Source organism: Equus asinus, chromosome 4, assembly GCF_041296235.1.
Source record: "Equus asinus isolate D_3611 breed Donkey chromosome 4, EquAss-T2T_v2, whole genome shotgun sequence".
Taxonomy (NCBI): domain Eukaryota; kingdom Metazoa; phylum Chordata; class Mammalia; order Perissodactyla; family Equidae; genus Equus; species Equus asinus.
Window position 1 is genome coordinate 130,173,551 of NC_091793.1, and position 13,697 is coordinate 130,187,247.

Below are 13,697 nucleotides of genomic sequence, written 5' to 3' on the forward strand. Positions count from 1 at the left end.
GATTCCTCTGGGAGGAGTGGTGGGTGCTGCAGTGCTCCAGGCCAAATTTCACCCTTCTCTGAGTGGCCCTTGACAGTGCATCCCAGCCCATCCTCTCCCTGTCCCCTCCATGAGAAACCGCACTTACTCCCTACACACACTCGAAGCCATGTAGTGCACCCTGGGGCTCCAGCTGCTCCCCGTTTGCTTTCCTGGGAGTCCCCATACGCCACCCATTCAGACCAGGCCCTGGCTCTGGCCCACAGGTGTGCCCCATGGTGTTAAAAAACAAAACAAAGACACAAACCGAAAAAAAAGAAAAAGGAGTATTATGCAGCCTTACAAAGGAAGGAAATCATGCCATGTGTGACAACATGTGTGAACCCGGAGGACATTATGTTGAATGAAATAAGCCAGGCACCAAAAGACAACTACTGCAAGATCTCACTTGTAAGTGGAATCTGAAATAGTCAAACTCATATAGAGGCAGAGAGCAGAATGGTGACTACCAGGGGGTGGGGGAGGGGGGGAATGGGGGGATGTGGGTTGAAGGGTACAAAGTTTCAATTATGCGAGATGAATAATTTCTGAAGATCTAATGTATGTCGTGGTGACAATAGTTAATACTGTACTGTATACTTGAAATTTGGTAACAGAGTAGATCTTGACTGTTCTCATCACGAAGAAGAAAAAAGGAAGAAGAAGAAGAAAATGATAGCTATATGAGATGACAGATATGTTCATTAGCTTGACTAGGGTGATCATTTCACTATATATATGTAGATCAAAACATCAATTTTTACACCTTAAATACATACAATTCTTATATGTCAATTATATCTCAATAAAGCTGTTAAAAAAATACTGTTCAGGGGGCCACGCTGTGGCCGAGTGGTTAAGTTTGCACACTCTTTGGCAGCCCAGGGTTTCACCGGTTCAGGTCCTGGGCATGGACCTAGCACTGCTCATCAGGCCATGCTGAGGCAGCATCCCACATAGCACAACCAGAAGGACCTCCAACTAGAATATAAAACTATGTACTGGGGGGCTTTGGGGAGAAGAAGAAAAAGAAAATAAAAAATGATTGGCAAAAGATGTTAGGTCAGGGCCAATCTAAAAAAAAAATACTGTCCACTAGGCCTTGCTTACCCTTGGCCTGATCTACACTTCTTCACAGCAATGTTCTTGTAAAACCTTGACTTAGGTTGTGTAGATATTTGTGTACTTATTTTTTATAAGAGGAGTCTGATGGAAGTTAATTGAGGACTTCAGATTTTCTCATACTACATTTCCAGTGCCAAGAATAGAACTGCATGCTTGGTGGATGTCAGCACACAATAAGTGATTTCTAAATACATGAAGAAATCCTCACTCCTCAGGGTATGGAGGTTAATTAGATGCTTGCTGTCTCAGGGACCTCACCTGGAGCTGTGGCTGCCATCAAAATAGGGGAGCATGTGGAAGTAAAAATGCAATGGATAGCTGAGCTCAGGGGCACTGGGTGTAGGGACATATCATCTGAACATACCGCCAAAACTGAAGAGCTAACAACCACACCAAATTTTGGAGTGTAGAAGTGGGTGTCACAGAGACAAAGAAGGAAATGGAGGTGAAGCATTAGTGAGGAACAGCCTGGAAATTTGTCTGAAGTTCTGTTTTCCCTGCACACTTTTGTTGTTGCTGCTGTTCCTGCTATACTATGGGGCCATTTGAGGAGGTTTTTACTAGGATGTGATCAGTAGAGATGTTAAGGTATTAGCTGTCCATTAAGACAAGTTTAAAAATGTATACAGAAAGCCAGAATGAGATTTGAAAACATACAAGATTGGACCCTAGGATTTCCTATTTTTTATCTTGCTAAATTTAAGATTTCCTATGAACTAAATTTTGCATTTATTTTGAGCACTATGGACAGGTCCAAATTTAAAAAAAAAAGGGGGGGGTCATTTCAAATTACTAACATCAAACAACCAGGAGTTAACACACCAAAACAGAAAAGATTATTAAGGAAAGCCTTGGGAACTCCTTACCATATTATGGGAGAGCCCCTGGCTGGCTTTCCTTCTACAATCCGCAAAGTGAGGTTACTTGGTAATGATATAGATCGTTCTTCACTTTACTATTCTGTACAATATTAAAACTCCTAAGGCTAATTATATTTTATAGTTACAGAGATTTCTGTACTCACAGAAATCTTTCACATCTTACATCCAAATCAAAATTCAAACAGGATGTAAATTTTCTGATATATCAATTAAATCACCATTACTTTCAATTGATTTACCTGGTAGCAGTTTGAAGGAGTAAAACATCATCTCAAAATCAAAAAGCACATGCATCTTACTATTTTGATATCCTGTTAGTAATTAAACAATCAGTTAAATTCATCATTCTGGTATAATTCTGCCAAGGTGTCTCAAAGAGTGCTCCGACAATCCTCATTCATGGAATTTTACGATGTTCTGATATAATGACGAAAATTTTGCCTTAATTGTATGATAAAAGACATTTGGGCATCTTGTGAGCTTTTAAAAAGTAATATTCTGCCTCTTTATTTATGCTGAAAATTGACACAGTAATTTTTCTCATAACATTATGAGTATTTCTCAAAATAATTAGATGATAGACTAGGTAATTATTATCTAGCACGCTGAGATGTGTATGTGTGATGGCACCAACAGTCATAGGGTTTTTCGGCCTCAAAAAGCTACATAAAAATGCCAAATTATTAAGAATCCATTCTTTTATTTATTTATTTATGTATTTGGTTAGTTAAGTTTAGTCTATAGAGACTGAAGCTTATCTCAATTTTATATAGATTAAATTTGTTGAAGTAAGAAACAAATTTTCTGTGTTAGGCAGAAAACAGTTATATTGCAACCTTTTTTACATAGGCTAAAATATTAGCAATATCTGAAAAATTTCTCTTGGTAAAACAAGAATATTTAATTCTATATATTTTTAAAGTTTTGTCCTCTTCCTAATAAATTTTATACATTTTCTCAAAACGCATTTTAAGTCAGAGGTAGCACAGCTCTAGTAATCAGACAGACAAACCCTTAGCCAAGGTTACTTCTCCTGTACATTCTCTGAATCTTATTTTGATCTTTCTGAGACGTTTCTGGCATATGTCCTTGTTCTTAAACACACTTATAAATTGTTGTATCACTTTATTTTTTAAAAATACCCCTGTATTTTTATTAAAATAATGACAAAATGCCTACCTAAATATTTCTAGGGCAACAAACATACAGAAACATTGATTTCTCACAGCAACATTTACTCCTCACATATTTCATAAAGCAATTTTGAAACTAGAAAATAGGACAATGAATTTGTCAGCTCAGGCTTAATTTGTGCTTCATTCGGTGTAGAGGATTTTTTTTGACCAAAGGGAACCTGTAAAGCTCCTGCATATCACTAGGAAAATAACCAATAAAATGTGCCTCTTTTTAATTTGGTTCCATCTTATAGCAAAATTGCAAGCTTCTCTCAATTTTTTTCTGTTCCACTTTCATATCACTTGCTGTAACTCTGGTAAGAAAAAGTCACACACAGGCACATAGGCTGGAAGAGTCTGAACGTCCGACTAAGTGGAAGCATTTAGAGATGCTTAGGTAATATTTCCAGAGCTTCTCTCTACCAGGCTCACGAATGTTTATGGTGCCTGATGAATAGGCTTGTTCAAAAGTGGCCCAGTTGCTCAGTCCGGATTTCCTGGATAATATGCTAGATGGGAACAGAGCTTCCTTGTGCTCCCAGCAGGAGGAGGTTGCAACTGAGCTCAGCTTCCTATGGGTCAGGTAGCTTCCTGACCCCTCTAAGCGGGCACTGCAATTTACCAAAGATCCCAATTTCCCCGGGGACTATAAGCACTAGGTCATTCAAATAGCATATATCTAAACTAAATTTCATGGCTCTCACACAGTTCTCCCAGTAAAAAGTATTTTTCACACTTCAATATGAAATGGAAGAAACAGCAGGGCAGTCTCTCCTGGGGAGCACGAGCTCACTGAACGTTCCTGGCACCTGTCACAGCGTGCACCTGCAGGCTGCTGGAAGGATGTGGGCCCTGCGCTCTCTCTTGCTCACCTGTGGCTTGTAAGCTCTCTCAATAAAGACTATTTTTTAAACCATATCATTAACATTGTGGAATTTTCACCAAGCCCTGTTACACGCCATTTTCTTGAATGCATGATTGTTTTTAAAAAATACAGAAGAGAAAATCTTATTTTCAAAAGCCTATAAATCTTTACAAGGATCAATAATTCATGATTTAAAAGCAAAGATTTTTGTATCCAACAGTCTTATGTATTCTTTGGATAGATGAGAATAATTCAGAAGAATGAAAATACTTTAATTCTAAACATGCTTGACCTTTTATCATTGTATAGGAGATAAAACGTCTATCAAATTTTGTTTGGTATAGAATTAAATAATCTTCTGAATTATGCCATCTATAAATCAAATTAACTATTTATTAGAGATAAAAAAACAATCTTTACATTGTTTTTCTATTTGGTTTTTTCTTTTGTGACATTCTAATTTATATCTTATAGCCCTCTTTTGTTTCTTACATGGAGTTTTAAATAGTACATTAGCAGTTTCAACCTTCTCTTTTTTGTACCAAATCTTTGTTTCAAATAAAACCTTACACATACAAGCACAACATACAAAGCATTAACACAGTTTGAAATTTACTTTAGAGAAATCATTTCCAATTTATGACCATACACATATTTTGAATTCAAAGTTCTAACTACACTTTCTGCAATATCTTTTGGAGATAAATTATGAAACTTTCCTAAATATACTGAATCTTATTTGTTCATTCTATCAGCTAACAGTTAAAGATTTCTGTCTCGTTAACATTGGGAGCATGAAGGCAGGGCCGGAGTGAAACGGAGCCAGCTCTAAAGCACACATCCTGGGATCGGGTTTCAGCCCGTGTACAGGCTCACCTGCTGGATGAGGGGCAAGAGAGGTGGCTTCTCCTAGCCTTTGCTTTTTAATCTGTTATAATAATAATATTAATAAAGCTTTCCTTAGAGATTATAATTTTTATAGAAAAGCGATGTTACCAGATTGAAAATAAACCACAAATATTTTTGAACTGTGATAACCTTTTTTCTTGTTCACATTAGCATTTAGACATAATCATCAATAAAATGTCTTTTTGGGCAAAGGGAGCAGTGTATTCTGAATTTAGTTAAGGGCATAAGCCCTGAATCTGTATCACCTGGGTTTAGATAACAGTCTAAATACTTATTAACTGTATCATCTCGGCAAGATACCTAAGCTAGCTGTGTCTGAATATCCTTACTTATAGAATAAAAATACCAATAGGACTTACCTCACAGAGTTGTTGCATTAAGAGATGTCTACTTATGTGACCACTTAGAAGCATGCTTGGGTTTAATAAGTGTTCTCTGAGGGGAGCTATTATGAGGGCAATTATACAATCGATGATCCAAATCATGACACCTTTGAGATGACGAGGTGCTCCATTAATGATTATTTCTTAACACAGACCAAGACTCCCCAGGCAAACTGGAGTCTAAACTGGTGCATAACAATGGTTCAGTCAATGATGGTTGGCATATACGACAGTAGTCCCGTAAGATTATAAGTGAGCTGAAAAATTCCCATCACCTACCGACATCACAGCTGTCGTAACACTGCAGCACAACGCATTCCTCATGTGTTTGTGGTGATGCTTGTGTGAACAAAACTTCAGGTCCTTCAGGAGTTATTCCAGAAGAAGGCATTGTTATCATAGGAGATGACAACTCCATGCACATTACTGCCACTAAAGACCTTCCAGTGGGACAAGAGGTATAGGTGGAAGACAGTGATATCGGTGACCCTGACCCTGTGCTGACCTAGGCTATTGTGTGTGTTTGTGTCCTAGTTTTAACAAAAAAGTTTAAAAAGCAAACGAAATAAATTTTAAAAATAAAAACTTATAGAATAAGGACACAAAGAAAGAAAATATTTTTGTACAGCTACATAATGTGTTTGTGTTTTAGGCTAAGTGTTATTCAAAAGAGTCAAAAGGTTTAAGAAATGAAAAAGTTTATAAAGTAAAAACGTTACAGTAAACTAAGGTTAATTTATTATTGAAGAAAAAATAGTTTTTATAAATTTAGCACGGCCTAAGTGTCCAGAGTTTATCAAGTCCACAGCAGCGCACAGTGACGTCCTAGGCCTTCACGCTCAATCACCTCTCACTCACTCGCTCACCCAGAGCAACTCGCATCCTGCAAGCTCCGTCCATGGAAAGTGCCCTACACAGTGTACTGCTTTTTATCTTTTGTATCATATTTTACTGTGCCTTCTCTATGTTTAGATATGTTTAGATACACAAATACTTACCACTGTGTTACAATTGTCTACGATATTCAGTATGGTAGCATGCTGTACAGGTCTGTAGTCTAGGAGCAACAGGCTATATAGCATACAGCCTAAGAGTGTAGTAGGCTGTACTGTCTAGGTTTGTGTAAGGACACTCTGACGTTCACACAACAACAAAATCGCCTAAGGACACATTTCTCAGAATGTAGCCCCATCATTAAATCATGCATGACTGTAAGTGATCCACTCAGCTGACAGACTCTTGCTGATTGTAAAATGTCTAAAGTATCTGACAAAAAGAAATATATCATTAATCAATTATAGATTGGTTAAGAAAAAATGGTCAAAGATATAGAAATTTATGAAGATTCTGATGAAATTATTGCTAGAGAAATGTTAAAAGTAAAAGTACAGTAATTAAAAATGAAGGTCTGGGCCGGCCTGGTGGAGTAGTGGTTGAGTTCACACGGTCTGCTTCAGCAGCCTGGGTTTCAAAGGTTCAGATCCAGGGCCTGGACCTAGCACTGCTCATCAAGGTGTGCTGTGGTGGCAGCCCACATAAAATAGCAGAAGATTGGCACAGATGTTAGCTCAGTGACAATCTTCCTCACACACACACACACACACAAAACTGAAGGTTTGACAGAGTTGGAGAAACAACAACAAAGACTAGAAAATCTACAAAGAAAGTTATAAAATATACAAGGATTTGTGCTTCAAAAAAATAAAGGCCTTTGTCAAATTTGATAAAGCCGTCATATATCTTTTACAGATACATTGTTTTTCACAATCACATTGCTAAAGTAATATAAGAAGTAATGAATGTCATGTTTTGTTGTCATAAACTACTCTCAAAAATTGTGCCAAATATTATTCAGCCTAGGAATTAGCATATAGTGGCAATTAAAATACACATTTCATTAAGTGAAAGGTAAAATAAACATATTTTCATTGCAGTTATTTTTATTTTCAAGTTAAATTCCCAATATATTTTACCATTAAATATGAAATGTTGGTTTCAATTGTAAGTGGATTTATTTTAATTTTCCATTTTCCAAGGACAAATATCTTTGACTAATAAGGATGCCTGGCCCTTCCTGAACAAGGCCTCTGTGAGGATGAAATAAGATGGGGCATTAGCAGCACTTAGCAGAGTGCTTGGTACATACAACAAAATTTCCAACTGTTGAGATTTTATTATTTATACTTACTCCTGTGCTAAACACTGAAATTAGAAGAGTGGAGGAAATATAGATGCTGGCCTGGCCTCTGAGTGCTTACTCTGTAGTTGGAGATTCTTTTCTTTTTGCTGAGGAAGACTGGCCCTGAGCTAACACCCATGCCCATCTTCCTCTACATTATATGTGGGATGCCTGCTACAGCATGGCTTGATGAGCAGTGTGTAGGTCCACACCCAGGATCTGAACCAGTGAACCCCAGGCAGCTGAAGCAGAACATGTGAACTTAACCATGACAGCAGTGGGCTGTCCCCTGTAGTTGGAGATTCGGATATTCCAAATACATACTACAAAACAACCTAATAAATACTAGGATAGAGATTAGCCAAAAATTCTGGCTAGGGGTCTGGAGGCAGACAACTTACAGAATGATTTTAAATCATTTTAAACCATGGAAGCATGATTAGCAAAGTTCTGCTGAGACCCACCCAACTCTCAGCACAGAACAACTCCGTCCAAACCTCTGCGCCAGGATACAACGGCCCCCTAGCACAGCTTCTGGCAGCTTCAGGCCATATCCCCAGAATGACCACAGCCGACCTTAAAATGCCTGCCAGGAGAATTTACTGTTTGTTCCAGCCAAAGCCTGGTGATAGGCGGATTGGCTTCTGAGGCCCTTCTTAGAGCGGTTACCTCAGAGAGTTTGGAATTATAAATCCTTTCTCTGCCCTTAGATAAGTAAATCTACCGCGGGAAACGTTCCAGGACTTGAAAGCGGTCTCTATGAAACATAAGCATTCAGGGAGATCTCCGTCTCCCTCTCAGTCCCTGTGGAGGGTAAGGGCCTAAACTAATGGGCGCCTTGTTCTAACTTACGCCATGATGTCCTGTCATAAACAGAGGAGAAATCTATGTCTCCTTCAGATAGGTGCCAACTAACAAACCTCGACGGTCTAGTCACATCAGGTTAAGGGCACCAAATCCCTCACCACCCTCAGAGCCTTTGCCTTGGCAAACCTCTGCCTTTCAAGTCTCGACTTCTGTTTCATTGAAACTGATTTCTATTCACACTGAACCCTCTTCTCTATTATAAAAGTTATTAAATAAAACCCATCCTTACCATTGTAACTAGTGCCCACCTTTGTTTATCTTTTACACTGGAATAGCAAAGAGAATTTAAGAAAATGTCAGGTATATTCCTTAACTTCTCTGAATGGCTTTAAGAAACCTACCACTCCCTTCTATACATGATCTTTCGGCAACAGAGCAGAACTATCTTGTGAGTATAATTAGACCACCTGAGCTTCTGTGTTTAAGAGATCTAATGATTCTGCTTGCCATTGTGTCAGTAAGGGAAAAGAACATTGATTATTCAGTTCATATGTTATTATTTTTTAATTTCTTAGAAAAATATTGTGTCCGAGGTGGGAAAAACTACTTCCATGTCACTCCAAACCTGAGGAGTCAGAGCGGAATCAGAGGCGTCTACACAGAAAGAGCGTGTAAGGGAAACATTGTGCATGTGCTGGGCCTTTTTGTCCTCAGGTGTGGTCCTGTCCTCATCGCTGTGCTCTGGATCTCAGGGAGCTGGTCCCTCGCACAGATACTGTCTGTTTACATTCAACAAAGGCATTTGAGCAAGATTACAGGGAGGAATTTGGGCAAAAGCCAGGGTTTCCTCCCTGCTCCTCTCTGCCTCAGGCAGCGTCTCTCCAGGGTCTGGCCATGAAGAAGCAGAGTGTACCACGGTCCCTTCATCCCCAGGAGCCCCAGGCCCCGCCTCCTGGAGCACTGTCTCCCGCTTTGTTCAAAACTCTGGGCCTAGCAGTGGCTTCCCACTTTTGCTAATCTCAGTGTGGCCTCAACTCTTCCATAAGCTGTGTAACCTATGTCTTGCATTACATTGTCTCTCTTTTTTAAAATATAAAACTGTCTGTTTTTTCTGGCTAAACTCCAATGGATCCAAAACCGCCTGGAGGAAAAACGCAGTTAATGAGGTGAGCAAGCTGTAGGAGAGAGTCAGAGGGGTCTTAAACTGTAAAACCAGTCAATTCTTGTTTTAAAATAGTGATTTGTGTCTTATAGTTTCCCTACAATTGTATGATAAATCTCCATTTATGTGCCATTTTAATAACATGAATACCGTTAACCTTAGAAGAAAAAAATATAGAGTTAATCCATGTTTCTGGGATCACAGTTCAGTTTTTTATAGATATCATGTCATCCAAAATAGCGATGCTAATAATAACCATGACAATCTGCAGTTATTACATCCCCATCTGGGAGTCTCAGAAGTTCAAAAACAGCAACGACAACAACAATGAAACTATACATTGCCTAAACTGTCATTCCCCTACGTAAATCAGTTTCTAAGTCAGCTTCTAATTAAAGCTAATTATTTTCAATTTTCCCCTCAGTACAAACACGTTTATACAACCATTATTCATTCATAAATATGTATTGTCAGCCAGAGCAGTGCGGAAGAGGTCCTTATGACTTAAAAAACAATATATTAGTTCATACCTTAGAAATTATCAACTGTAAAATTTATAGTCCTATAGAGGATTATTTTCTTTGTTTGCATTATTTAACAGTCAATCTTATATAATGATTTCTAGAAATAAAAAACAAAACGAACAAAAAACTTTACATCTTTTTCTTTCATTGTGACCTGTAATATGTAGATTTCTTAAAGTATGATGTGTGAAAGACCTCATGAAAGAAGTAAGTTAAGTGCTGGATAAAATTACAGATTCCTGGGCCTGATCCTATACCGAATAAATCAGAGTACCTGGAAGTGGGCCTTAGAAATACATATCTAAAGAGCTCCTCCAGACATTGTCATACACATTAAAGCTTGAGAACCACCGATATAGAGGAATGAAATCAACTTATTCAGTTCCAGTTGTAGCTCATTTCACAAAATAGGCTATAAAATGTTTGGAAAATAACAATATGCTTATATCAATATAGAGATTTAATTTAATAATAGTGAACAGTGAAGGACTCGTAGATATAACAAACGCTCTGTATTGAAATATGAAAGCCTCCTGATGTGCCTACCTGCCTATAAAATCAGATCAAAAATTTAAAAGATAGAAAATAAAGTGCAAATGCAGGTCACAGGACTGACACAGAAACTTCTATCCTCAAAAGGAAGCACACTAAGTGAATGCACATTTAATAAGCTAAAATGGGCAATAATCAGAGAGAAGATTCTAACATAAGCGATCACATTAGCAAAGGCAGTTGGAACATTTAGGCCAATTTTATTTGGTGCTACATAAGGACCATGCAAAACAAGTTTCAACAGAAACAGCTTCCACTTTATGTCAGCTTTCAGTTTTAAACTATTCCTGGCAATTGACCTATCCAGATGGTCTTGGAAATTTCAGTTTGACCATTTGGCAAGGACCCTCCCTAAGGGATTAGTATGAGGCAAAGCAAAACTTCAAAAAGTTGTAAATTAGGTACACCACAGTTAGCAACTCAGACGAAGGTTCAGTCTATTTGCTGATGGGTTTTAAAAACGGATTTACTTCACAACTCTCTTGTGCATGCTTTACCTCTGTTGGCCACACCCACCCTTCTATTGTCATACTAAACTCCAGTACCATGGAACTAATTGCAGGTCTGAAACGAGTGCTGCTCTTTCAAATATCCACTCATTTCCAAAGCCACTGTTTGTTTGAAGTGAAATTCTTCTCTCCCCTCCACTTGGAGTCCTCATAAATGCTGCCTCCTCTGGGATGGCTTTTCTAAGACACAGACCACAAGCAACAATATTGTATTTTATCATGTTCCTTGGAATAAAGTATCTTCTGCAAAAAAAAAAAGGGATATTTTAAGCAGCATTTAACACACAGTTATCATAACTTTTATTTGCTCTGAAAATTTGCTTGTGGAAAGATGTCTTTTTATTTAGCTTTCTGTTTCATGGTAATTACAAACGTAGGGGAGGAAGACTTTTCCTCTACCTAAATGTGGGTTCATCTGGCCGGAGAACAAATTAAATTCACATGAGACAGACTAGCAAGAGAAAATTAAACAAAGCTTTATGAGGAACCATGGCCTGGGGCCTTTCTCCCCAAAGGAAGAAAGGGCACCGAAGAAGTGGGGTGCACAGAGTGGTTATATACCCCCAAACAGAACGTTTCACATATGATTGAAATGTCCCTCCCACAATAGTCACAAGATTGCCCTGTCAGCACAGTGCTTGATGGACATAGCAGATAGTGGGTTTGCTATCTTGGAGGGCGTAGCAGGAGGCAAGTCTATTGTCTTAAGCTGAGTGGCACAGGTGAGTGCAGCAATCAGTTCCTAGCCTAAGGAAAGATGCTTAATCCTTAAAGAAATGCCAAGGTTGGGAAGGGGAGGAAAGTCAGTTACAGGAGGTAACCAGAGAAGCACAATAAAATGCAGATTTAAGTCCTTGCCTTTGGCATTGATTAAGAGTTTCTAGAGAGAAGCTCATTCCCTTTCTTCTTCCTGGTACAGAGAGGGGGTCACCTTTACAGACAGAGATTTCCTTTACAATGTAAATGTGTCCTAACAAAGGGCAAGCAAGTTCCATTCCTCAGAGCCTCCTTCCCTGTCCCAGTTTATCAAAAGCAATCAGCCTCAAATAATCCTCATGCCAAAGAGACATATCTTGGGGTGGCCAATTCCAGTCCCCACACAAATAAAGCATGGTGAAGAATTCCCATTTGATAATGCCACCCAACATGATGCTTCATGATGCACAAAGATATCCTCTATGCTGTAAAATCCAACAATTTGGTTTAGCATTTAAAACAATGAAAAATAGGATACATGCATTTGGCGAAATGAAGAATAAGCAGAACATCATAGAATCTGCCTATCGTGACAAGTTTCATTGTCTTTGTAAGATTTCCTGGTAAAAGTGAAATTAAAATAGTGTTTTAATTTATATGAATGGAATCCACTTGTGAAACATGACAGAGGTGAATAATTACATATTAGTCTGGAGAAATGATATGTTAGATATCTGAGCTAAGATGATTTGGTTAAATTCATATACATAATAAAGCTAATTTTATGACAAAGATATGGCAAAAAGCATGACTGTTGACTTTTTGAAAGAGAGACAAATAAATCATATATCAATATTTTAAAATGCTTAGAAATGGCAGTTAGATTGAATTGCATTGGTCACTGAAACATGATTATTTTTTGTCAGCCTGGAGAATGATCCTAATGCAACAAGTCTGTGAAACCAGATGGAGAGTTTTAGCATTTAGGCAAATAAGTTAACAGTCTCTCAGACTTTGTAGCTTATTAATTTTATTCAGAAGTTTCTGGTCTACTTCGAGGCACAAAATGGATCTATGTAATTCATTTCCTTCTTAATGCCTTCAGGCACTATTTAAATAGTGATATTGAAATAAATCAATTTTTAAGAACAAGAATGTACCACTAAGTATAATATGCAAATGTGCAACAAAATCATTTTGTCAGCATTTAGGATATTTTATAAGATATACATTATATATATAATATATATTACTATAATATATAATATTCCTCTTAGAAATTATTTAAAATATGAATGAAATGATCATGATTATCGACTTCTCAAAACCTCTACCACGTATCAGTGAAGTATACTTCACTGGTTTTAACTGTACCACTCAAATGTTCCTTTTTAATAGATAATTCTAGTTTGCAAGGACAGGACATTCTTAAAGAGTAAAGATTTTTCACCCCATTTCTACTGATTTCTAAGTGCCTAATGTCACGCAAAAATAGTGAGCTAAAGAACGTCAAAACGTGTTGAGATCATGTGGACAGTTCTGTCCAAGTAGTACTTTAAATCAGTTATTTGTTCATTTTTCTTGTAGAAAATCTGTCAAATATATATTCTATGAGGAATTAAGAAACTTAAAGTCTATTAAAAAATATCAAATTCAAGTTTTATCAATGTGACTTTTAATGCTTGAAGTGTCCTTCAGGAAATGTGAAGTGAAGCAACTTTAAATTCAGTTAGGTATTTTATAGTACTATATAACTCTTCCCTTCTAAAAGTCAAGCACCTTTAATTTCTAGCTAATTCAAGCAATTCTATTAAAAAGAGAATAGAAAACTGTAAGCCTTTCAAAATAATGAAAAGAATCTCCAAATTCTTACACATACCTAGTAAAACTGGTACTTTAGTTTTTACTAGTT